Raw genomic sequence first — 26214 nt, 5'->3', positions numbered from 1 at the left:
GACATTTGCTCTAGAACCAAAAATTGAGTCCAGAGTGGGCTCTTCTGTGAAACTCGTTACCACATGAAGCAATGTCCTGCCTTCTTCATCCTCTGCCTTCTGCCACTTTTAACTGTATATATATTTTTTTATTTAGACATTTTCTCTCTTTTTTTTGGCCTTAAATAGCTCTGGTCAGCACTTCATCACTTCCTGGGCTGCTCCTGGCAGGGAACAGCCAAGTCTGCCACTATTATTTGATTATGGGCTCTCAGGCATGCTTTATGACATCAGTAAGTGCAAAGCTAGGGCACAGTTGCTCTGGGTTTGAAGTGTCATGAGGGATTTCTTTTTTTTTTTTTTTAAAGATTTTATTTATTTATTCATGATAGTCACAGAGAGAGAGAGAGAGAGACAGAGAGAGAAGCAGAGCGAGAAGCAGGCTCCATGCACCGGGAGCCCGACGTGGGATTCGATCCCGGGTCTCCAGGATCGCGCCCTGGGCCAAAGGCAGGCGCCAAACCACTGCGCCACCCAGGGATCCCTGGGATTTCATTTGAATACTTACAAGGAGTATCTCCTCTTCCATTTCTACCACCCATCAGCACCCCACATTCAGACACTGCTGGGGTAGCGTGAAGGTCGACGAGGAAACACAAAAGACAACAAAAAGCTGCTTTATTTGGTGTCTTTATAGCCTGGCCCACGGTACTAAAAAAAAAAGAAAAGTATCATAGCCCAGAATACCGAGTTTTTAAACTAGAGAATAGGAATTGATAGGAAAATAACACAATTAATGGAGAGTGGAGGGATGTGAATAGAGAAAGAATGAAATGCATTCTTAGTTTCTTCAAAACAGATTCTTCATTTTAGAATTATAACTCAGTGTGTGTTGAGACCTTGAAAGTTAGTACAGGTCAGACTGGGTGCTTATTAACTGTGTCCACTCATGTCATCCTTACAAACTCCTTGTAATCTAGGGATTGCAGATGCTTCAGTAACTCATCTAGGGTACTCTTGGGGGTTGGAACCCACATTTGTCTGATTCTTGAGATTATTCTACACTTGATCAGTGCATGACATACCTCTCTAGTGTCAACCAGGGGAAGAGCCCATGGCCAGGCTGTGCTGCGAGGGCTCTTCTGGTCACTCACATAGCACTGCTTTTCTGTGCCTTGTTCATTAATGCTTACCCAACCCATTTCACCTTTCATGTTTTGGTAGAGGGTTTTCTCTTGTAGCTGTGAAGCTCACGTGAACCAGGCTATTGCAAGAGGGGATGAAGCCGGTACAAATCCCCACGATCAATCTTGCCACAGGCTTGGGATGGTCAAGGAGGGCCAACTCAGTTGCATATGCAACAGTATACTGTTTATAAACTGCCTTTGCTGGAGGCCTGAAAAATACTTGAGGGGTCCTGAGCCTCTCTCTGGGACTCTCCATGTAGAAAAGAACTCCATGTAGAAAAGAACTATGTACTTCTTGGATCTTCATGTAGAAAAGAACTATGTACTTCTTGGATCTTCCGGTTCAAGTGCCTTTCCTTCTTGTGTGTCCTTGGTCATTCCTTCGCACAGACTGTTCACTCCTCCAGGATGGTAGGCTCTGTGCATGTGGATTACTTTTTTGTAAGATGCTTTTTTGTCTGATGTTGAGGTGAGCTGCTGTGGTGTGAGAAGACAGAGACTGGTTACAGATAGAACCACCTCTGGAGAATCCTCAAATGCCTTTTCTCTATTTGTTGGAAAAGAAGGTTTGGGGCTCAGTGCAGCCTCTGGGTTTTAGACTCAGGAATTGCTATCACAGTGAATTCTACCCATTTCTTTTCTATCTGGGTAACTTTTATTTTAAATTCTTGTTATACTATCATAGAGTAGGAAAACCTCCAAATTACTACACGGTTGGTTTTTCTTATGTACCAGACCTACCAATAAAGCAAATACATATTTGAGAACACACATACAATGTGTACATATGTACCTATGTATTATTTTTGCTATTAGAAAAGCAGGGTCACTATATTCTTTTCTGATTATTTTATTGGTCACCTTTCTAACATTTAATTAATATGTGTAATTTATTTTAGGGAAGAGCACCCTGAATTTCTGTGTGATTATTTCACTGTTGACACTCTACCACCTAGAATCTGTGCAAATACACATGGTTCCTAAAGGCAGAAGGGCAGCAGGCTTTATTCTGCTCTTAAGATTGATTTTATGGGGCAGCTCGGGTGGCTTAGTGGTTTAGCGCTGCCTTCAGCCCAGGGTGTGATCCTGGAGACCTGGGATTGAGTCTCACATCAGGCTCCCTGCATGGAGCCTGCTTCTCCCTCTGCCTGTGTCTCTGCCTCTTTCTCTGTGTGTGTCTCTCATGAATAAGTAAATAAAATCTTAAAAAAAGATTGATTTTATGAGCAATTTTGATAAAGACAAAGCTGGAGGTATCACAATTCCAGAGTTTAAGGTATAAAAAGAAGCTGTGGTAATCAAAACAGTATAATACTAAATAGACACATAGAACAATGGAATAGAATAGAAAACCCAGAAATATACTTGCAATTGTATGGTCAGTTAGTCTTTGACAAAGCAGGAAAGAATTTCCAGTGGGGGGGAAAAAAACAGTGTCTTTAATGAATGGTGCTGGTAAAACTGGACAGCTACATGCAAAAGAAAGAAATTGGACCATTTTCTTACACCATTACACAAAAGATAAAATCAAAATGGATCAAAGACCTAAGCATGAGCCCTGAAGCCATAAAAATCCTAGAAGAAATCATAGGCAGTAATGTCTCTGACATTGGCCATAGCAAAACTTCTAGCTATGTCCATTGAGGCAAGGGAAATAAAAGCAAAAAATAAACTATTGAGGTTACATCAGAATAAAAATCTGCACAGCAATGGAAACAATCAACAAAACTAAAAGGCAAACTACTGAATGGGAAAGGATATTTGCAAATGACATATCAAATAGAGGGTTAGTATCCAAAATATATAAAGAACTTATGCAATTCAATAGCTCTAAAACAAATAATCCAATTTAAAAAGATATCCAATGGGCAAAAGATAGGAACAGAAGTATTTCTCCAAAGAAGATATCCAAATGACCAACAGACACATGAAAAGATGTTCAACACTACTTATCAAATCGGAGAAATATAAATTAAAACCACAATGTGGTATCACTACACATCTGTCAAAATGGCTAAAATCAAAAACACAAGAAAAAACAAATGTAGGTGAAGGTGTGGAATACGAACTGGTGCAGTATGAAGTCTCCTCAAAAAGTTAAAAATAAGGATATCTGGGTGGCTCAGTGGTTGAGCATCTGCCTTTGGCTCAGGTTGTGATCTCAGAGTCCTGGGATGGAGTCTTGCATTGGACTCCCTGCAGGGAGCTTGCTTCTCCCTCTGCCTATGTCTCTGCCTCTCTCTCTGTGTCTCTCATAAATAAACAAATAAAATCTTTAAAAAAGAAAGTTAAAAACAGAATTACCATACAGACCAGTAATTGCACTACTTGGGTATTTACCCAAAAATATGAAAACATTAAATCGAAGGGATACATGCACTCCTACATTTATTACAGCATTATTTACCATAGCTAAATTATGGAAGCAGCCCACATGTCCATTGAGTGATGGATGGATAAAGATGATGAGGTGTGTGTGTGTGTGTGTGTGTGTGTGTGTGTATACATATATAATGGAATATTACTCAGACATGAAAAGAATGAAATCTTGCTATTTGCAAGGACATGGGTAGAGCTGGAGGTTATAAGGCTAAGTGAAGTAAGTCGGTCAGAGAAAGACAAATACCATGTGATTTCACTTATATGTGGAATTTAAGAAACAAGACAAATAAGCAAAGGAAAAAAAAGACAAACCAAAAAATAGCCTCTTAAGTATAGAGAACAAACTGATGGTTATTAGAGGGGACTGGGGGGGATGGGTGAAGAGGATTAAGAAGACACTTAATCCTGATGAGCTTGAGTAATGTATGGAATTGTCGAATCACTAGATGGTACATCTGAAATGTAATGTAACACCGTGTGTTAACCAATAAGAAAATATTGATTTTGTGTTTGGCTGCCTCTTATCTTGGCTAAATCACATCCCCTAGTCATATCTGTCCTGGGAAGGCTGATGAATGGGTCCTGGCTGGCCTGGACCAGTTTTGCCTCAGAGCATCCCATGTCCCAAGAAACCCTCCTTCCTAGCAAGCGGGAGGGCTGTTCCTGGCACCAGAATTTCCAAACAGCACTGCTAGGGGCTCCCTGTTCCTCTCCTCCCCCTATTTTTGTACTCCTGGCTGGCAGCTGATTAGATGTAAAGGCTCATTTTAAATTGTTCCTGTTGAATTGAAGAGGTGTGGCCCTGCAGTAGATACTGTAATTCATAAAGCTGACCGCTTCCTGATTTCAAGGCACCGCTTCTTTCAGTATTTTGCCTTTGCAGGGGCCCAGCATACCTGATGGAGTCAACACTGGGGAAGGAACTGTTCCTTCTGTGGGAAGCTTCAAGGTTTGGGGCTTGCTGTGCTCCCAGAGCTTCTCCTGCAAGTCAGTTTGATGTAAATGTAACCATACTTGAGAAAGCATCTCAATGCTTTTGAGAAATTGTCAATCTCTTGTCATTACAAGTACTTCTAGTACTAAGATACATCGTCTTTTTCTTTCTTTCTTTTCTTTATTTTTCTTTCTTTCTTTCTTTCTTTCTTTCTTTCTTTCTTTCTTTCTTTCTTTCTTACTTTCTTTCTTCCTTCCTTCCTTCCTTCCTTCCTTCCTTCCTTCCTTCCTTCCTTCCTTCCTTCCTTCCTTCCTTCCTTCCTTCCTTCCTTTCTTTCTTTCTCTTCTTTCTCTTCTTTCTTTCTCTTTTTTCTCTCCTTTCTTCCTTTCTTTCTTCTTCCCTTTCTTGAAGTCATGCCCTTAGTTTTGATTCTAGGCATCTAATACAAGCATAGCATTGACTGTCTGCATACATTCAAGAGATGTCTGCCAGTATAATTGAAATATATTCCTTTTCAATGAAATCATTGAAAAAATGATCTAAAGTATTTGTATAAAGAGTTGTGGGAATTTTTGTGAAAATGTTGGTGGTAGCACAGCATCATGTATGCCTTTTTCTTTGTTGTTTAGAAATCAACTGTTTTTCTGTTATTTGTGGAGGAAACTGTAGGGTATTTTGAATGGTTGGACCAAGAAGAAAGAAACGGATTGTAATAAGTTGTCTATTAACAAAATTCATTTGTGCTAGAAGGAAGCTAGTCTTTGACATTCAGTGGCTGTGTAATAATTTCCTAGGAGGACATGAATTCGGCGCCCAAGCCAAGTGCATGCAGCAATGACATTGGCTCCTCTGCACACCTTACCTGTATATTGTAATAGTTGTTAACGCAAAGAAACTTTAGGAAACTCCACAGAAGATCCACCCACTTTAGGCTGTCTGCCTAAAGAAATGCTGCTCTAAAGGAATGAAAGCCACTTGGGGAAGAAATGTAATGATTTTTAAAAAAGTATTTACTGTGGCTGCCAAGGGGCAGCTCTGTCCTGAGGTCTTGCCGCTGTGGCTATTGAAAGCTTTTCTCTGGAACCTTATGCTGCTTCCTTGCTAAATATGATTAGGAAAGTTTTGCTCCTTTGAAACTAGGCTTTGTGCTAAAAACAACACTTATTTTCAGAATAATTTTATAAATTGGTTCCTGATAGGGTTTTGGGTAAGGAGAGTGGGCATACCAGCCACTGCTTACATTAGTTCTGTTAACTTTGTGTCCTGTGTCAGTGGATAGGGACAAATCACACACAGCTGACCTGGAAAATCCTCATGTGTAGCTGGAAAGAAAAACAGGAATGTAAGTCCAAGCAACTTACTAGAAAGCCAGTATTTCCAAACTGCAAATCAGGCATAAAACTAAAGGAAGAAAATTGGAGTTTGTGGGCAAAAATCAGGATTTTAAAATATCTAATGGGAATCAATGAAAATAGGTTTCGCTTTATTTTCCTCCCCATTGGTCTTGAGGGTGTGATTCATACATTCCCCTGGAATGCTGCAAACCCAACAAGAACATGGGGTTAGATCACAGGAACTAGAAAATGAAAGTGACCACAAACAGGGAAATGGGGTAAGCTAAGGGAGATGCTGGCAGAGAGCAGAAGTGTGAAAAGACACTTGCATTTTAGTAAAATAAACTGAGCAGGCACGTAATAAAATTAACCTAAGCTGAATATTGCTTTGCTAAAAGGAGTTTTAAGATAAAGCTTTAAGTATTTTGATACCTATCATATATAAAAGAATATCAGACTCACAAATCTAATGCCTTTTCATTTTTTTCTTTTTTAAAAAAATCCAACAAAGTGATAATATCTCATTGCTTTCATCAGAGCCTGATAATTTTTGCCTTTTGCTTCTGTTTGTCACATAACGGAACATATCCAAACTTATCTCCATCACTTTGGTATTGGAAATATTCAACAGAATTTGTTAAAAGTATCTGAATAAAGCATGTTTTTAGAAAACTGACATTTAAAATGATAGGGTTCACATAATTGTTGTGACAATTAGCTACCTTATCAAATTTGCTTTTTCTTAAAATAATGGAATTGCACTGTTGATTTTATATGTGTTTTTGCAAAATCTGTCCAATGAATTTAACACTTTGCTTAGATTTCTATTTTATCCCATTCTTGACAGTGAACAATCCCTACCCTTTACAGTGAACAGTTCCTCATGTGGCATTCCTTATTTGTTTGATCAGGAGAATTTGTTTGATCACTGAATCTGCACAGGGTTTTGAACATCTTTTCTTCAGTCCAGTTCATTTAATTCAGATATTTACTGAATGCCTCCGGTGTGTCAGGGATTCTCCTAAGTGCTAGAAATATAATAGTGAACAAAATAAAACTAGTATCTGTTCCAGAGAGACTATCAGACAATGCCTGGTCCAGGCTTGGTGTGTTGGGGGAAAACCTGCAGAAATTAGTCACAATAAGGCTCTCGAGGGAGGCTTAGATTAGCAGGCCTTAACCAGGTTGGGACGGAGGTAGGTTGGAAGGGAAGCTGTCCTGCAAGAGTCAAGGTCAGGCATAAGATGCACCCATCGCCTATCCAGGTCTATGTGCTTGGAGTTATATAGTAGGGAGTTGAGTGGTAGGAGGTGAAGCTGAAGAGGTGATTTTGGATTAGGCTTTTAGAAGCCATATTAGTTGTTACTTAGTTATCTTTGTATGTACCAGAGATGCACTTTACTTATTTTTAAATTTTTATTCATTTTGTTTAAGCTAAAAAAAAAACCCACAAAAAACAGGTCACTCATTTCTCACTCCCCTGCCTCTTGCAACTTCCAGTCAGTTCTCTGTGTCTGTGAGTTTGTTTGTTTTTAAGATTCTACATATAAGGGAGATCATACAGTATTTCTCTTTCTCTGACTGAATTCTCTTGGCCTAATGCTCTCGAGGCTTATCCATGTTACTGCAGATGGTAAGATGTCATTTTTTTTAAAGCTATTGTATATATGTACTACAATTTCTTTATCCATTCATCCATCAATGGACACCTAGATTGTTTCCATGTCTTGGCTGTTGTAAATAATGCTGCTATGAACAAGGGGGGTGCATATTATATTTTTCAAACACCCACAAGTAGAATTTCTGTATCATATGGTAGTTCTATTTTTAATTTTTGGAGGAATTTCCATACTGTATTCCATAGCGGTTGCACCAGTTTACATTCTCACAAGGGTTTCTTTCTCTCAACGTGATTGCCAACAGTTGTTATTTCTTGTCTTTTTGATAGTAGCTATTCTAACAAGTGCAAGATAACATCTCATTGTGGTTTTGATTTGCATTTCTCTGATGATTAGTGATGTTGGGCATCATGTACCTGTTGGCCATCCGTATCTTCTTTGGAAAGATGTCTATTCAGATCTTCTGCCCATTTATTTATTTGTTTGTTTGTTTAAAAGACAGTTTATTTATTTATTTAGATGGAGGGAGAGCACATGAGCTGGTGGGTGAGGGGCAGAAGGCAGAGAGAGACAATCTCAAGCAGACTCCACACTGAGCACTGAGCCTGCTGTCGGGCTCAATCTCCAGTACCCCAATATCATGACCTGAGCCAAAATCAAGAGTTGGATGCTTAATTGACTGAGTAACCCAGGCAGTCCTCTTCTGCCCGTTTATTAGATTGTTTTATTGTTTAGTAATAAGAGTTCTTTATATATTTGTAATATTAACCCCTTATAGGATATATGGTTTGCAAGTATTTTCTCCATTCAATAGGTTGCCTTTTCATTTTGTTGATGGTTTCCTTGCAGTGCAGAAGCTTGTGAGTTTATGCAATCCCACTTGTTCGTTTTTGCTTCTGTTGCCTTGCTTTTGGTGACTGATTTAAAAACTCCTCACTGTGGGGATCCCTGGGTGGCTCAGTGGTTTAGTGCCTGCCTTTGGCCCAGGACGTGATCCTGGAGTCCTGGGATTGAGTCCCACGTCAGGCTCCCAGCATAGAGCCTGCTTCTCCCTCCTCCTCTGTCTCTGCCTCTCTCTCTCTCTCTCTCTCTCTCTCATAAATAAATAAATAAATCTTTAAAAAATAAAAAACTCTTAAAAAAAAAAACTCCTCACTGAGACTGACATCATGGGGCTTACCACCTATGTTTTTTTTCTAGAAGTTTTATAGTTTCAGATCTTAAATGTTCAAATCTTTAACCTGTCTTGAATTAAGTTTTGTGTATAATTTAAGATAGTGGTCCAGTTTCATTCTTTTGTATACATGTGGCTGTCCAATTTTCCCAGCACCCTTTATTGAAGAGACTGTCTTTTCCCTGTCATATATTCTTGACTCCTTTGAAACAAATCAATTCACTTTGTATGCATGGATTTATTTATGGGATCTCTGTAATCTGTTCCACTGACATTTCTGTCTTTACACCAATACCATACCGTTTTAATTACTACAACTTTGTAATACAGCATGAAATATAGGGAGTATAATGCCTCCAGGTTTCTTCTTTGTCCTCAAGATTGCTTTGGCTATTCAGGGTCTTTTGTGGTTCCATGCAAATTTCAGGACTGTTCTATTTTTATGAAAAATACCATTAGAATTCTGATGGAGTTTGCATTGAATCTGTATACTGCTTTGGATAGTATGGACATTTTAACAATACTAATTTTTCTAAACTCTGAACACAGAATATCTTTCCATTTATTTATGTTCTCTTCAGTTTCTTTCACTGATGTCTTGTAGTTTCAATATGCAGGTCTTTTGCCTCTTTGGTTAACTTTATTAGGTATTTTATGATTTTCGATGTAGTGGTAAAGGATTGTTTTCTTAATCTGATAGTTTGTTATTAGTGTATAGAAACACAGCTGATTTTTGTATATTGATTTTTTTCATCCTTCAACTTGACTGAATTCATTTATTAGTTCTAACAGTTTTTTGATGAAGTCTTTAGGATTTTATATGTACAACAGCATATCATCTGCGAATAGTGAATTTTACTTCTTCTATTCCTTTTAAAAACTATTTATTTTATTATTTTAAAGATTTTATTTTATTTTTATTTTTATTATTTTTTAAAAGATTTTATTTATTCATGAGAGACACACAGAGAGAGAGAGAGAGAGAGAGAGAGAGAGAGAGAGAGAGGGGCAGAGGCACAGGCAGAGGGAGAAACAGGCTCCATACAGGGAGCCCGACGTGGGACTCGATCCCAGGTCTCCAGGATCATACCCTGGGCCGAAGGCGGTGCTAAACCGCTGAGCCACCCAGACTACCCAAAGATTTTATTTTTAAAAATATTCGTTTAGGGATCCCTGGGTGGCTCGGTGGTTTTAGCACCTGCCTTTGGCCCAGGGCACGAGCCTGGGGTCCTGGGATCGATTCCCACGTTAGGCTCCATGCATGGAGCCTGCCTCTGTCTCTGCCTCTGTCTCTGCCTCTTTCTGTCTCTCTATCATGAATAAATAAATAAAATCTTTAAAAAATATATTCGTTTATTTGAGGGAGAGAGAGCATGAGTGGGGGTGAGGGTTGGAGAGAGGGAGAGAAAGCAGGAAGAGAAACCCAAACTTACTCCACACTGAGCTCAATCTCATGACCCCAAGATCACAACCTGTGCCCAAACCAAGAGTTAGATGCCCAACCTACTTCAGTACTCAGATGCCCCAATTTTAGTTTTAAGTGATCTCTATACCCAATGTTGGGCTCAGACCCATAATCCCAAGATCATGTGCTCCACTGGCTGTATCAGCCAGGTGCTCCACTTTTTCCTTCCAATTTGGTTGTCTTCTGTTTCTTTCTCTTGCCTAACTGCTCTCTGGCTAGGACTTCAATACTGTGTTGGATAAAACTAGTAAGAGTAGACATCCTTGTCTGTTCCTGATCTTAGAGGGAAAGCTTTCAGCTTTTTACTCTCGAGTATGTTAGCTGTGGGCTTGTCATAATTTGCCATTATTTTGTTGAGGTATATTCCCTCTACCTCTATATTCATTTTGTTGAGAGTTTTTATCATAAATGGAACCATAAGGTTGATTTTTTTCAAATGCTTTTTGTACATCTTTTGAGGTGATCATATGATTTTTATCCTTCATTTTGTTATTGTGTATCATATTGACTGATTTGTGGATATTGAACCATCCTTTCATCCTTAGACTAAATCTTACTTGATTATAGTTAACGGTCCTTTAATGTATTGTTGAATTCAGTTTGCTAATTTTTTTTTGAGGATTTTTGCATCTATGTTCATCAGGGATATTGGCCTATAATTTTCTTTTTTTGTGAAATTCTGTCTAGTTTTGGTATCAGGGTAATGCTGGCTGTATTTTGGAAGAGTTTGAGAAGGATTAGTATCAGTTGTAACATTTTTTTCATTTTTGATTTTGAGTACTCTTTTTTTTTTTTTCCTGGTGAGTTAGCTAACGGTTTGCCAATTTTGTTTATCTCTTCAACAAACCAGCTCTTAGTTTCACTGATCATTTGTTTAACCCAAACTTTGGGCTTTGTTCTTTAACAGTTTTGGTTTCTTCAAGTGATGAGAATTGGCTAAAGGTTTTTAAGGAGTATGAAGAATAACAATAAATTAGCATTTTAAGGATTACATTGGCATTTATGAACAGTGGTTTAGAGGGGCATAGTTTAAGGCCAAATAGTTAGCAGAGTGGGGAAATAATCCACAAATGCTTAGGACCTAGTAACTGACACAAGGGGTGAAAAGAGTGGATGCACCTGAGAGATGTGTGTATGGCATAATTAGCACAACTGGGGTTTGTGGTTGCATGTGGCAGTGATAGGAGGATGGCTGGGAACCCTGGAAAACCTCCAGGGTATGAGCATTGAGAAAGGGGTCCCAGGAGAAGGGCCAGCTTAGGGGTGAGTTCAGTTCAAACTGAAGTATTTGTTGGATAAATGAATAGAAATGATAAGTGGTATTAGTAGTTAATGTAGGGCCTGAAGTTGAAAAGAGAAATAAGGGCTGAAGTATAGATGTTAATTAAAATATTAGAATATAAAGAATATATAAAATTAACTTTTATATTCTTGTTTGGTTAAGGAGCTTACATACTGACTCAGGTAATTTCACAGCCCTGATAATAATAAATTTTATAACCTCTACTTTACAGTTCTTTGGACTTCCACAGTGTCTACAAATAGGCAACTTCTTGGCTATAATCAACTAAGTTCTCAGTTTATTGACTACGTGAGTTATGGAGTGTGATACATTTAAAAAATCTGAATGTACACAAAGAATATATAAAATTACCCTTAAAAAGGCAGCTTCTGTTGGGAAACTAATGTTACCTTCTATTTCACCACATGATACAAGGAACGAAAATAAAGTGAGAGATTTTTTTTTTCATTTGAAAGTATGCCTGTATAAAGGAGAATTACTAAAATATAAAAGAGCAACTATCTCCTAAGAGAAAACGTCCTTTTTCGTTTGAATTTTTCAATATACTATGTATCAGATTTGAATGCATTTTCATCTTTAAACATTGTTTCTGATTTCAAATATAATGAAGGACTTTGCTGATTGTTCTTATGTCATTCTGTTTGACTTTATGTCCTACTGGCTAAAATGTTCAGATTAAGTTTTTGATGTGTGGATGCTTAGATATTTTTATAGTTATTCATGAGAGAAATGTAGTGAGATGTGGCTCTCTTGCTGAAACAGATGCTTTGTAGGGCTATTTTAGTAGTTTCTTAATGTATACTTTAATTAGCATTCGTCTTGGTATGGGACAAAACCATAAGGTTTATTTCTCACATCATTTCCTAATGTGAAGATAGTTTCACAAGCAAATGTGGATAAGGAGAGTACACCTGATGTTTGTTTACATGTGCTGGGTTGGGGCAGGAATGAAAAGATCCTCCCTGAGTGTTGCCATAGTTCAGAGAAATAGAAAAATGTTTCACATCAAAAACTACTTTCTATTATTCCTTGAGCAATATAAATCTCATTTGGTCTGCTTTTAAATTTATAGTGGGTAATTTGGCATGAATTATCTTGTGTAGATATTTGTTCCTAATGGTAATATTCAGTATATGGTGATTTTTGAGACCCTAAGTGAAATTTGCATTGTCTTTTGCATGTTTACTATGTGTGTGTTCAGTACTAGGGAGAAGCAGGTATAGGAGTGTGTAAAAGAAGCAGGAAAAGATGGTATCTGATGTTGGAAACCAACTGAAATTGTCTGCAGCAATTAGTGAGGGCTGTATAATTTTCTAACAGAATTTGGCAAGTCTTCATGGGCTGGGAAAGATCTATACATGATCCTTGCTGCACTTAGAGTTGTATCAAACAGAAGTGATTTGTTTAATACAAACACTGTGGCAGGCTTTCTTAGAGAAAACTGTATTAATATTTATGGGGAGGGATCCCTGGGTGGCTCAGCGGTTTAGCGCCTGCCTTTGGCCCAGGGCACAATCCTGGAGTCCCAGGATCGAGTCCCACGTCAGGCTACTGGCATGGAGCCTGCTTCTCCCTCCTCCTGTGTCTCTGCCTCTTTCTGTCTATCACGAATAAATAAATCTTTAAAAAAATATTTATGGGGAATTTTCTTCTCTTTGCTTTCGTGAAGGAAATGAAAACCCATCGTGGCTGTGCTAATGATGCTGATAGACTAGCGGGTATTTACTCAGAGCTGAAGTTAGTTTTAGAGAGAAAGAATCCTATGGGTGAGTAATTATTGCTGCTCTGTCTTTCCCACGCCCCTCCTGGTAGCAGACCTGTGTTAGAAGGCCTGTGATTTGGGGCTGGCACTTCATAGTGTCCCATCATCTGGCCCAAGGATTCAACCCCAGGAATGCCAGTCAGTGCCCTTCCTCAGGACTGGCAGGACACCAGGGGGGGCAATTTTCTTCGTCCGCTGTTGCAGTTAAGCAGGGGTGAGCCTGTGGTCAGTCATGTGCAGGGAGCCTGGCAGTCAGGATAGGCTCAGTTTTGATGCAGTAACAAGTACCCTGAAAATCTCAATGGTTTAGTATAACAGTCTTGTGTTTCTTTTTCACACAAAGTTTGAAACCATTGCACCAGGTGACAGCTTCATGCCTTTTTTTTTTTTGGGGGGGGGGGGTTCATTTGTTTTTTGCTTCACTAGTTATGAATTGGGATTTTTATCCCAATAACTCTTTGCAGTTGAAAGAGTTGAGAAACAAACATTGAGATTTTATTCTGTGGAAAGAACACCATTTCAGAAGAGAGGTAGAAGCGGAGCCAAGGGGTTAGGCACAGTATTAGGATTTACTTTAGTGCTGATTTGGGCTCTCAGCTGCTCCCATTAGAAAGCTCCAGGTGAGAGCGTGAAGTTCGATTGGCAGAACTCATAGTATGAGAGGCAAGCCTAGATAAGGTAAATCACACCTCTTGTTAAAAGTCAACCCGGGGATTCCTGAGTGGCTCAGTGGTTGAGCATCTGCCTTCAGCTCAGGGCATGATCCTGGAGTCCCGGGATCGAGTCCCAGGTTTGGGCTCCCCACAGGGAGCCTGCTTCTCCCTCCGCCTGTGTCTCTGCCTCTCTTTCCGGGTCTTTCATGAATAAATAAACAGAGTATTAAAAAAAAAAAGTCAAATGGGAATTTAAGGATGGGGGCTCAAGCCAGGGAAGTTTTTCTGACTTCTCATGCAGCCATCATTCTTTTGCTTTACAATCTCTCTCACACATAAAGGTTAAATCATTTCGAGGGCCACTTGCTTATAAAGCAATTAAATAAGAGGAAGGTGTGTATGAGGTTAGTGCACAGCGTAGATGCAGTGTTCACAGTAGGAACTGTAAAAGTCCTGTGAGTTGGGGCACCTGGTGGCTCAGTCAGTTGAGCGTCTGACTCTTGATTTCAGCACAGGTCATGTTCTCAGGGTCGTGAGATCAAGCCTGGGTCCATCTCCACGCTCAGTGGGGAGTCTACGTGAGATTCTCTCTATATTTGCCCTTCCCTCCTGCCCACCACTTGCACATATGTGCTCTCTCGAGTGTTCTCTCTCTCTAATAAATAAAATATTTTTAAAAATCTTGTGAGTTATCACTTATGGCAGAAAAGCAATACTTGAATTAAAATCACTCCACAGAATAATAGAGCAAATCTCTGACATGACAGGCATTTTGGCATGATCTCCTAACGCTCACAGAGGTAATGTTCGGGTGACCCCCATCTGTGCTTTGTAAATTCAGCTGACACCAGAGACTCTGGAAGTCGTGTGGAGATAAATGTCATGTACATAAAACTCTCTCCGCACTGCATCTGCCTGGCCTCAGTTTTTGGGACATGTTCTTTGAATTGGTATTCGAGTAATTAATTACATGAAAGCTTTCTTGTCCACAGTCAAGGACTGGGGTGTGTCCTACAGCCTCTTCCCATGAGGAGAAACTGCCCTTTGTGCTGACGGGTGTCCTATTGTCAGTGAACTTCCAGAAGTTAGCTTTTTTCTCCATCCAGGGGGAAAATATTTTGAAAAAAATTATTTTGCTATTTCCAAGTTGTGAAGCAAGAAAACAGATATATGAGTATACTTGTGATAGGGTAACAACAGAACAAATATACTTCCCATTGAAATAGAAAGAGCCCTGCGTCGATCATATTAAATTCTGAGTATCATGCCGATCTGCTGGGTCCCCTGCACCCAGAGAACCATGATCACAGCATAAATGTCCCCAGCATTCGGGTTCCGGTGGTCTTCCTTGGCCCCAGCTCCTGCAGGCTCCACATCCCGAGCGTCCCAGCTGCATCATGCCACAGCGTGGGTGCTCCTCCCAGACCTGACATCTGTGCCATCTCTGCCCACCTCTGACCGTTCCTTTCCCTTTGCCTGCCCTCGGCTTTTCTTCCACTTGCTGTACCTCATGCACCTACTCCTCCAAGAAGTGCTCTTCCATCCCCACTGTGGTCAATGGTGATTTGATATTTTGGGCTCTTCTAGGTATGAGTAAGAGTGCATGTCCCTGCCCTCTTTGAACTTATGATCACATGACTTGCTGTGACCAATAAGGTGTGGGGGGGAGGTGAGGTGTGCCACTTAACCCTGGAAGTCTTTATGACCTAGTGCACAGTACCCTGTCATCCCTTCCCCTGCTGGGGTAGGCTGATATTTTTGTTGTTGTTTTAAAGATTTTATTTATTTATTCATAAGAAACACAGAGAGGGAGACAGGCAGAGACACAGGCAGAAGGAGAAGCAGGCTCCATGCAGGGACTTGATCCCAGGACCCCAGGATCATGCCCTGAGCCAAAGGCAGATGCTCAACCACTGAGCCACTCAGGTGCCCCTAGAGTGATGTTTCAGAGGAGGTTTTATGTTGAGTTCTTGAGTGAGAGCAAAGTAGAGGTGAATCACCAGAGCTTCTGTGGGCAAGTACAGTGAGTGCAAATACATCCTTGGTGTTTTAAGCAACTAAGATTCTGAGATAGTTTCTTTCTTCAGCAAAACTTCACCCTAATTGGCTGATGCCTGCCCCTGTAATGAGTTTCTTTTTTTTCACTGATACTGTTAACTATTGACAGCAATTTTGAGAATTTACCGAGTTCCAGGCTGTGTGGAAGGTGCTTTATTTGTGTCATCTCATTAAATCTTTTCTGTAGCCCTGTGCAAAATTCTTTATGTCACTACTGCCCTTTTAGGGAAGCTGAGGCGTGGAGATGTAATAGTTTGTTCAAGGTCATGCTGTGTGACTCCAAATCTTGTGCCCCTAATGGCTGTGCTCTCCCTGACTCACTTGGCTGCACAGCATAGCAAATATCTGTGAGCTCTGGATGTGTGCTCAACTCCGTATTAGGATCAAAGCAGGAATCAGAAATAGTTCCTGTCTACAGATTAGGATTTCACAGAGAAAAGGAGAAATTGAAGCAAGTAAGTACAATGAAATCAATGTTAATAAAAGTGATGCAGCATAGTGAGTGCTGGAAATATTTGGAATCAAAATATCTCTCTTCTACTGCAAGGTTTTGGACAAGTTCTCACTCCCTTGCCCTCCCATGTAATCTTCTGACTTCTATCTTGTCATTCCTAAAATGGGAGAAGTTTCAACATCGTATAAGCTATAAAGTACAGAAGCCTACCTACCTCAAAATAGCATTAGCATGGAATGCACGAAGCATTTAAAGTTCCTGGCACTCAGCAGTGGACAATACATGGTAGTTCCCACTTGATTTTACTGACTCCATGGAAGATTCAGTGAGAGCACAAAGGAAGGAGTATGCCCTGTGAGGGAAAAGGAGCAGAGAGTGATGGAGGAGGTGATGCTTGGCTTGACTTCTTAAGTGAAAGCCATTTTACTCTCGCCAGAGGTAGGAAAAAGGGAAGTACATACCAGGCAAAGGGAAACAGCATGAACAAAACTATGGCAGATTTAGGGAACTGCAAGAGGTTTATTATTAGAAAAACATGGAGCACGATGGGAGAAATGGTGGGAGATGATGTTTAGGCAGGTGTCCTGTTGAGTGGACACCACTGCACAGGCTGTAAGGAACCAGGGGAAGGGGTAAATCTGTGCTGTGGCCTGCCTGCATGCCTCCTCCCTGGAGTGTGGGTTCTGGAAGCGTGGAGGCAATGTCAGAGATGGAGTGGAGGGGGTGCAGATGAAGGAAGGGAAGTCGGTTAGTGGACTGACCTAGAGAGAGATGACGAAGGCTTATGTTAAGGCAGAGGGGCTGGGCTGGAGAGAAGAGACAGAAGCAATGCTAAGGGATTAAAATGGATAAAGATGTGTTTTTTGTTTTTGTTTTGTTTTGTTTTGTTTTTAATTTCAGAAGTGAGGGAATGGAGAAGCCCAGGAGAGCTACCTAGTTTTGGATTTGTTGACCTTGAGCGAAAAGTTTGGCCTCTAGATGAGGAATGCAGACAAGGGTTGTTTTCTGAATGCTTTTTAACTGTTGTAGAGACTATTCGATGATGTGAACAGTGTACAGAGTAAAAGGAGAAACTCCACTCCACCAAGTGACCCTTGTAGTTTTTGTCGCTGCATGTTTTCAACCACATATGTGTGTAATGATCATCTCGAACAGAAGTAGTACCTTTTGCTATGTTCTTTTGTCATTCAATAACCTAGGACAAGCAGCTTTCCTGCTTGTACTCAAGTGCACAGAGATGGATCTACTTTATTTATTAGTGTAAAAGGTAAGTGGTATCCCATCCTGTCAGGAAGTTTCCATTTCTTTCTTTTAAAGATTTATTTATTTATTTATTTATTCATGATAGACACAGAGAGAGGCAGAGACACAGGCAGAGGGAGAAGCAGGCTCCATGCCAGGAGCCCGACGTGGGACTCGATCCTGGGACTCCAGGATCGCACCCTGGGTCAAAGGCAGGAGCTAAACTGCTGAGCCACCAAGGATCCATTTATTTCTTTATGTTTGCACTTAAAAGTAATGCTACAAAGGACTTTCTCCGTATCTATCTTTGCATGCTTTTGGCAGCATGGAAACAACTTTTTTAGAGGGTAAGTGCAGTTTTGTAACTCAGCTTCAGAGGTAGCTGGGTAACGGATATTCAGGTGAGCACATCAGCTAGTCAGTGGGTCAGAAGGGGCTGATACTTAGGAGAAAGGGCTGAACTGCTATCAAGTATGTAAGCAGCACTTGAAGCTACAGGTAATGATTTACTTATTGAAAATATTTCTTCACGGGATCCCTGGGTGGCTGAGAGGTTTAGCGCCTGCCTTTGGTCCAGGGTGTGATCCTGGAGACTGGGGATCGAGTCCCATATCGGGCTCCCTGCATGGAGCCTGCTTCTCTCTCTGCCTCTCTCTCTTTCTCTCATAAATAAATAAAATCTTTAAAAAAAGAAAGAAAACATTTCTTCAGTGCCTAGTATTTATCAGGTACTGTATTATCTTTATAATGGCCACTACCCTCACTGAAATTTACTATAGAGTGAGGAAGAAGACAATTACATGAATAGTTACTTGATACATTAACTATTAAAAATTGTGATTAAAGCCTACAAAAGAGAAGAATTGGGTACTAGGAAGGAATCTAATTTTTAAATTCCGTAGTAGAGCAAAGCCTCCCTGTTTGTCCTATATTCTTCTTTGCTAAGCTTAAATACTATTTTCTTTGTGTGCATGTCTCGACTACTGTACTTCCCATGTATCCCAGAAAGAGCTAGGTCTGTAAGAATTGCTTCAAACAAGGAGAAATACAGCGTGGATGGTAATTGGTGTGGTTTTACTGCCTGCTTCCTCTAATTGGGGGATAGTTTTCCATTGTTTGCTTATACAACTTTTTATGTATTCATTTCCCAGCGGATAAACATTTAGGTAAAAGCTACTTCTCAAACAACAAGGGACTTGCTGCTTTCTCTACATTTCTAGTTTCCAGTTGTCAGTGAGCCAAAGGCTGCCACCAGTCGTTCCTTGGAGGAGCACCCCTCATCCCCACAGGTGCACTGTCCTTCCCTGACCCTCTGCAAATCGCCCTTCATTTGAACAATGTGGGAGCAACTTAGAATCCTAATGCCTTAGGAGGGAACCCTATATCTAAGGACTGAGCTGCTTGCAGGAGGACTTCCCTTTCTTACTCAAGAGCCTTCTGACTTATGGGTATTTACTGTTTTCACTAGAATCCTTTCAGCTACAACACAGAGTGTTAGAAGTGTCATTTTTGCTAAAAAAGTGACTAAAAGTTACTTCTCTGATTCTAATTGTTCCCTGGTAACAATGCGGCTTACAGTTGCCTTTGCCTTTATGTCTCTTACTAAGTTATAATAAGTATCAGTGAGTTTTTAAGGAGTTGCCATGGGATGTAAGCCTATAAATCTTTTGGTACATGTATTTTTCAACATAGCTGCACAGCAGGATCTTGTGGGAGAGCTTTGATCGCCATCCCAGACTTACTCATGCAGATGCATCAGACAATACATTTAACAAAAAGATGCCCATGTGTTACCAGAGATGTTTCAATATATCTGAAAAAGAGGCAGATCATATTACACCATTATTTGTACTTTTTAACATGAAATTTTTTTTTTTTTTTTACTTATCTCCCTTCTTCTGAAAGTTAATTTTGTTTTCATATTAGAGGAAAAACAGCCTCTGATATCACATAAATAAATACAATATGGGGCACTTGGGTGGCTCAGTGGTTGAGCGTCTCCCTTTGGCTCAGATCGTGGTCCTGGGGTCCTGGGATGGAGTTCCGCATCAGGCTCCCTGCAGGGAGCTTGCTTCTCCTTCTGCCTATGTCTCTGCCTCTGTGTCTCTCATGAATAAATACAAAAATAAAATCTTAAAATATATATATATAATACAAATTAGCTTAGACTTTAGCTGTCTGTCTTTCAATTAGAGCCTTCCATTGTATAAAGTATGATTTAGGAGCACTGGATTTTTGTGGGGTTGAACTTTGTATCATGGATGTCTTCTTTATGTAAAAGAATGCAAAAGTGTCTCACTTTTGTAAATATCACAAAAACTCCTCAGTCTGGTCTTTCCTGGGATCTTAGAAAGGGCCTGTGCAAGTGCTAGGCCTTGGAACTTCACTTCCTGGTAAATCTTCCCCTCCTCCAAAATATTGTTCCCAGTCATTTTCCACAGTGACCAGACTGCATGTTTGGGACATTCCAGTGGTGCATTTATTAATTAAGCCCCAGAAGTCAGCGGGGTTATTATTACCCTAGGGCATCTCACAAAGCTGACAGCTGAATCTCTTGACTGTTGGCTTGAGATGAGTGTGATCCGGGTTGGAGTGGTCGGTGGGGAGGGGGTGGGGAGGCAAGGGGGGTCCAGGGCTGGTATACTGTCTGTGTCACTACCACCTGGCACCTTAGCTACAGTTCCTTTCTTGATTGACTTTCCTGACTCTGGAAAAGCCTATGGAGACTGCTGGGGCCCAGTAAGTAGTACAGAGAAAAAAGACAGCATGGAAAGTACAGACTGCTCTTGTTAGCCTGCTCTGCTCATTGTATCCTGCTCATAGTGTCTGCTTTAAAAATACTGATTTCTTCTTCATTTTCGGACATCTACCATATAACAGTAATTCTTGCACCCGGGACAAGGTGGGTTTCAATACTGTAGTAGCAGGTAAGGCTCTTCAGCATAGGACTCTATTTATAGAGATGTTGAGAAGAGACTATAATCATAAGGTATTATTAATAAATTAGGCAGGCGTGAGAGACTGTACTGGTTACCTATGCATGGAAGGGCAAATTAAAACATCAGAGAACAGCTGGCCTGACTAATTGATGTGAATTCTTTGAAGGGCTAAGAAGTTGTCTGTTAGCAAGTTCTTAGTGTAAAAATGTCAGGGAGTGGGGCATCTAAAGACGAAGAAATCTTAAAAGTAATTACTCTTGTGGAATGAATTTGAAGGAGAGGGCAATGGGATCTTAAAGTGTTGGAGTGTACCAATTTTAGTGCACTGCCTTCCTCCTCTCCACCTCCTAGAACAGTTGTAAGCATACATATTACAGTGCCACTAAGTGACATAAAACATTGCATAGTACATAGCAGGCACTCGGGAAATGTTAGCAAATTATGTGTAATACAAAACTGTTTGCAAAACAAAATGTTAATGTTACTGTATTTGAGTAGCTAGAGGAAAAAATATTGAAATCATACTTAACATAAATCTTTGAACACTCAATTTGGCTACTACTGCTTTCTGCATCAGGTGTGTTTAAAGAATTAATTCCTTATTTGTGAGGCAAGAGTGGAGGGAATAGATTCGGAGCAATTTTTTAACTAACCATGTGTGATACTGCTTGATACAATCCTGCCAGAGTGGGTGGAGGCAGCTCAGTAGGCCCTGTGGATAACCTGATGAGCACGCACTCTTCTTGTCCTTGACTCAGTGGTCTCAGGATCACATGGATATGTGTTGTGTGAGTGAAAGATTTTATGAGGAAGCATATGGATGTAAATTAGTGGGATCCAGAGAGAAAGAGTGAGGAAGTTAGGAGCAGGGAGGCTGGCAGGATCTTGCTGGAGGGGAAGAGAAAGGAGAAAGGGAGCTCTGATTTCGTAACAGTGAGCCCAGCAAGAAATACTTGCTATGTTGTAAATCGAAGGACACATTAGGACACACACACACACACACACACAATTTGGTTACTTAAATAGAAGCAAAGACCCTCAAGACAACCCACTTTCTCATTGGATTAGGTTTTACCCTGATCTTAAAACCTCACCTCACAGAGAACTCATTCACTGCCATTTTCATAGACAATCGTGCTTTAGAACTGTGCGCTGGCTTGCCACTCTCTCTCTCCACGAGGTGGTTAGTGTGTTGGAAAGGCTGCAGGCCCTCTTGGCAGCATGTCCCCATGTAGTGCTGAAAACCCAGTGCGTCTTCCCTGGAATCCCCCGAGGAGTGAAGGTGATTGATTGCAAGATGTCAAATTCTCATTTGGGTGGGAAGTGTTGATTGAGAGAGATGAAAGCCTCTGGCTGGGGAGGGGCGTGTGAAGTGTGAGGACGTGAAGATTCCACGGTTGGACTGTGATGTCAGCGGCCCCAAAGGGAACACGCTTGTAGCCAGCCTCTGGCAGTTGGAATCTGTTGGAGGGCGGTTGGTCAATGCTTGGCCTATGAGATTGGACAGGAGAAGACTCCACTGATGTCAGCTTTGACTCCAGGTAGAAAGGAAGTAATCTAAGGGCTTGTGCAAGTCTCTGTTCCCAGGACGGTCCGCATGCCTGATGCCGACGCTGGGAGTCCGGCTGCCGAAGAGGCCAGGGAGGCCTGCTTAGAGGCTCTGAGCTGGTGGCCTGAGAAGCGTTCCTGTTCCTGCCTTCGAGCCCTGGCAGTTAGTGGCTCACTGTGGTATGGCAAGATTATATGGTGAGGAGGGGGCCTGTTCACATGAATGCTTATTAAGCACTTGCTGTGTACCAGGTGTTCGGCCAAACCTGCTGAAAGACTCTGGGGGTTCTCTAAGTGGCTTTTCTTGATACCACAATGAAACAGAGGCACACCTAGTCTTTTCCTAATTAATGTGGGTTATTATTTATTTTTTTTTATTAATGTGGGTTAAATGAAGGATGCAGTGACTTTATGGTTTCCTCTGACTTTTCATTATTGCAAGAGGTCACGAAAAGGACTGATGGGAATAAAACCAAAACTGATTGTAAGGCAGCTCCTCCGACAGCAGAGCAGAAAGGGTAGTGCTGGAGAAGGAGGGACTGCAGGGGCACCGTGCGTGTGTGCAGCAGAGAAACATTTGAATGGCCAGCCTCAAGGGAGGGAGGTAAACTGAGCAAGAGCTGCACGCAGAGGTCTGGTTGCCTCCTGAAGGGAAGAAGGCTGCCGTGCTGCTGTGACTGCTGCTCTGTGCGCACCAGGTCTCGCATGCCTTGGCTCTCGGCAGAGCACGTGTTCCTCCGTGTTCCTCGTCAGGATCCCTAGCAGTCACAGCAGGGGAGGGATGGCATACAGTTCCTGAGGATCCTGTCCTTTAAAACTCATCCCTAATTGTCCCATCATACAGCAGTTCTGAAAATGGCCTGAGAGAAGAAGACATTAGAATATGGTAGGCTGTCCAAGGCTGATCTGGAAGTTCTTTAGGGGAGGGTTGAGAAGTGCATCTGGGTGGGGTGGTAGATGGGAGAAAGCATTCCAGAGGGAGGACTGGAGAGCTCTTCCAGACAGGAAAGAGGGTGCACCAGTGCAGAGGCAGTCATGATGGATTTGTCTTGAAGGTCCACAGCCATGTTCCTCGCTGGGAGCAAAAGCAAGTTTTTAACCCTGTATCCAGGATCAGTAGCTTAGAGTTTTTCCTAGTTTATCTGAAAAACAGTATAGAGATAATGGAACTTTTTTTCTTTGAAAATGGATTTTGCATTGTATTTGTTGTATGAGCTTAACAGAAAAATAGAAGAGCCCAGGGAACCATTTATTGGACAGTTACCACATTCTAGACAGTACATGAAGAATTTGATGTATGTCGTCTTTAGGAATCTTCACATAATCCTTATGAGATTGCTACTCTCATTACCACCATTTTACAGATCTGAATCTTAGGATGAGTCCACTGCTCAAGCTCACATAGTCGGGGTCAAACCATTTGTATCCTGATTACATATCAGGGGAAGAATTTCCTCTTTCATGAACAACCTCTGAACAAATGTTTTAAGTTTGGAAAATTTTAAGTACACTTTTGCTAAAAAGCATTTTGTTATTTGTTTTTCCTGTTTGAAAAGATACTTTGACAATAAGTTGCCAATGCATTTGCCTATAACTCTTAAAAGTTATATTTTAAAATTTCTTTGATATTACTAGTCTTATGGGGCGAGCTCTCTCCAAAATCTGGAAATAAGAACAGAAATTCAACATGAGTAGTAAAGTTTGCTTCCAAACTTCTGCAAAACTAAATTTTACCATTCTCAGATACAACTATAGAGTTGTCAATACATATATTGGTATTTTAATTATAACCAGTGACTTGACAGGTTTGGGGTTTTTTCCTCAAGAAAATATAAGTGGAAAAACTCTTTTTAAATTAGACTTGTGAATGGTTTGTTGGTTTGACTCATGGCCTCCAGTAGGTAAGACGTTACTTACCCTCGTGTAATAAGTTGCAGTGAGTGTGTGGTTTAGGAGGGAACACCTGCTTCACTTACATGTGGGTCCCACACAGCAGGCCTCAGCTGCCTTTTCTCTAGCCTCACAATCTTCTTTCTGTTAGCTTCTGATTCCACTCTGTTATATGTAAGTGGGACTCAAAGTGTATGGTGTATGAGGGATATAATCAGAAGGAAACCTAGTATCTTTCATGTTTTCCCTTCTCTGCTTTAATTTGACATTGCTAAGATCTTGTTCATAGCGAGTAAGGTGTCTGGAAAAGAACTAACTAGAACAGGTAATGTAGGCATTCTTCTTCTAAAGTAGACCTGTTTCTGTCCTACAAAATTTTCCTAAGTCTTTGTTTACATGCTTTAGACTTATTTGAGGGACTTATTCCCTTGATTAGTCACACTCAAGATCATACATAAGTTACCTGAACACTGTTTTGTAACCAACACAAATAACCTAAAGGGAGAAAATATTTTTGTGGCTAAAACCCAAATTCTATATAGGATAATGCTTAGGTACAAATACAACCAAAGACTCATTCATTGGCTTACTTTTCTACATACAGTTTAAGAATTGAGATAACTTCATGACTAGTTCTACATTAAAACCTGCTTTGGATTTAATACTTTATTAGAAGAAAGTGGCTTTTAAAAAAACGGTCTCAAAGGATAATTGTCTTTATGATCTTTATGTATGGGTTTGTCATATTCATTTGTGCAACAGCTGTTAGATACCTATTGTTTTAGGAATTTGTAATATAGCAGTGAACAAATTTAAAAAAAAATCTGTCTTCCTGGATACCTACATTAAGGAGGGAGATAGGTAGAAATAAGTAAGTAAATAGTATATCAGGTTGGAGTGCTACAGAGAAAAATGCAACAGCAAAGGGAATATGGAGTGTATTTGTACTTTTAATTGTTACAAGCAGGGAAGGTTGCACCAAGAAGGTAAAATCTGAGCAAAGATTTCAAGCAGGTGAACCATGCAGATCCCTGGTGACAAGGTTATCAGAGGGAATAAACAGCGAGTGCAAAAACCTGTTCTGAGAGCAGCCTGGGATATTTGGAGGCAATGCAAAAGAGGCCAGTGTGAGACGAAGGGAGAAAAACGAAGATTGTATAGGATGTTCAGAACCCTATTAAAAGTTTTGTCTGTTCCCTAAGTAAGAGAGAAAGCCATTACAGAATTTTGAGGAGAGAAATGACCTGCTCTAACTTACTAAAACCACCCTGACTTTTGCATTGAGAAGCAGACCCAGGAAGATAAGTTAGGAGGCCAGTGATCAAGCCAGGCAAGGAATTATGGTGGCCTGGGCCACAGTGGAGGCAGTGGACTGGATGAGCAATGGTGGCATTGTAATATATTTTAAAGGTATAGCCAACAGGATTTCCTGACAGACTGGGTGTAGAGTTGGAGAGAAAGTCATGACTGATGACATCAAAGTTTTGGCCAAGTTTCTTTGCAAAGTTTGGGAGAATGGAGGATTACGTTTGGGTTGCCAGGCTCCTGTGGTCAACAGACTTGGTTCAAATTTTGCTTTGCCAATTACAAGATACTGGATTTTTAGAAAGTTGTCTAACTTTGAATTCTAGTTTCTTTATCCATAGATTGGAGATAATCCTGACTTCATGACCTCGATCTTGTTTGCCTTGTCTCCTGCCATCCCTTTAAATGCTAGTTCTCTTTCAAATTATGCAAGAGAGTATATAGTTCTCTGGCTTAGCACAATTTTTCATTGTATCACATAATGTCACAGTTCTATTTTTAGTGATGCTAAATTTGCTCATTAGGTTTAGTTGGTGTCCGCCAGATGTCTCTACTCTAAAGGTATATTTTCTCCTTTATAATAATCTGTGGGATGATACTTTGAGATGGTGTGAATATCGTATTTTCCACACCCAGTCGTTCAAGTGGTTTTAACATTCGTTGATTATCTTTGCTTGAATTATTACTTTGAGGTTTGCAGAATAATGTTTTTTGAAAAATTCTACTCTTCCGTCCTCATTTAAATTCTGAATTATCCTGTAAAGAAGAGCTACCTACCTCCTTGTTTTACTTTGCTTTGGGTATCAATATGGACTCATGAATTCCTTTTACATTCAATGTATAATAATATGTTACCATATTTATCCTTTTGCCTTTTATATTTAATGTGTTATAATCCATTGCCATATTTATTTTTCTGATCCTCAAACTGCCCCAGATTTGGCCAGTATGAATCCTTTCAAAACATTTCCTTAGTCCATTTCACA

The 26214-nt window shown here is 40.4% G+C and overlaps 1 protein-coding gene and 1 long non-coding RNA gene across 6 annotated transcripts in view; one reads left to right on the top strand and one right to left on the bottom strand.

The window, feature by feature from the left end:
- Positions 1–26214, top strand: part of PDE10A (phosphodiesterase 10A) — a 298525-nt gene that overhangs the window by 36781 nt on the left and 235530 nt on the right.
- LOC102152011 overlaps positions 1–26214 on the bottom strand; it is a 54747-nt gene that overhangs the window by 10876 nt on the left and 17657 nt on the right. For 2 of the 5 annotated variants that reach the window (XR_005353787.1, XR_005353788.1), the window contains 4 exons: positions 21580–23175; positions 16519–16656; positions 5723–5804; positions 634–1643 (listed from right to left, as the gene is read on the bottom strand). This is a non-coding gene — a long non-coding RNA (uncharacterized LOC102152011). Of the gene's footprint in view, positions 1–633; positions 1644–5722; positions 5805–16518; positions 16657–21579; positions 23176–26214 lie in introns of those variants that run through there. The other 3 variants (XR_005353791.1, XR_005353789.1, XR_005353790.1) reach the window with 3 other exon arrangements.

This window comes from Canis lupus, chromosome 1, assembly GCF_011100685.1.
Source record: "Canis lupus familiaris isolate Mischka breed German Shepherd chromosome 1, alternate assembly UU_Cfam_GSD_1.0, whole genome shotgun sequence".
In the NCBI taxonomy this organism is placed as follows: Eukaryota; Metazoa; Chordata; class Mammalia; order Carnivora; family Canidae; genus Canis; species Canis lupus.
Note: the sequence above shows the minus strand (reverse complement) of the source record. Positions and strands in the feature narration are given on the sequence as shown.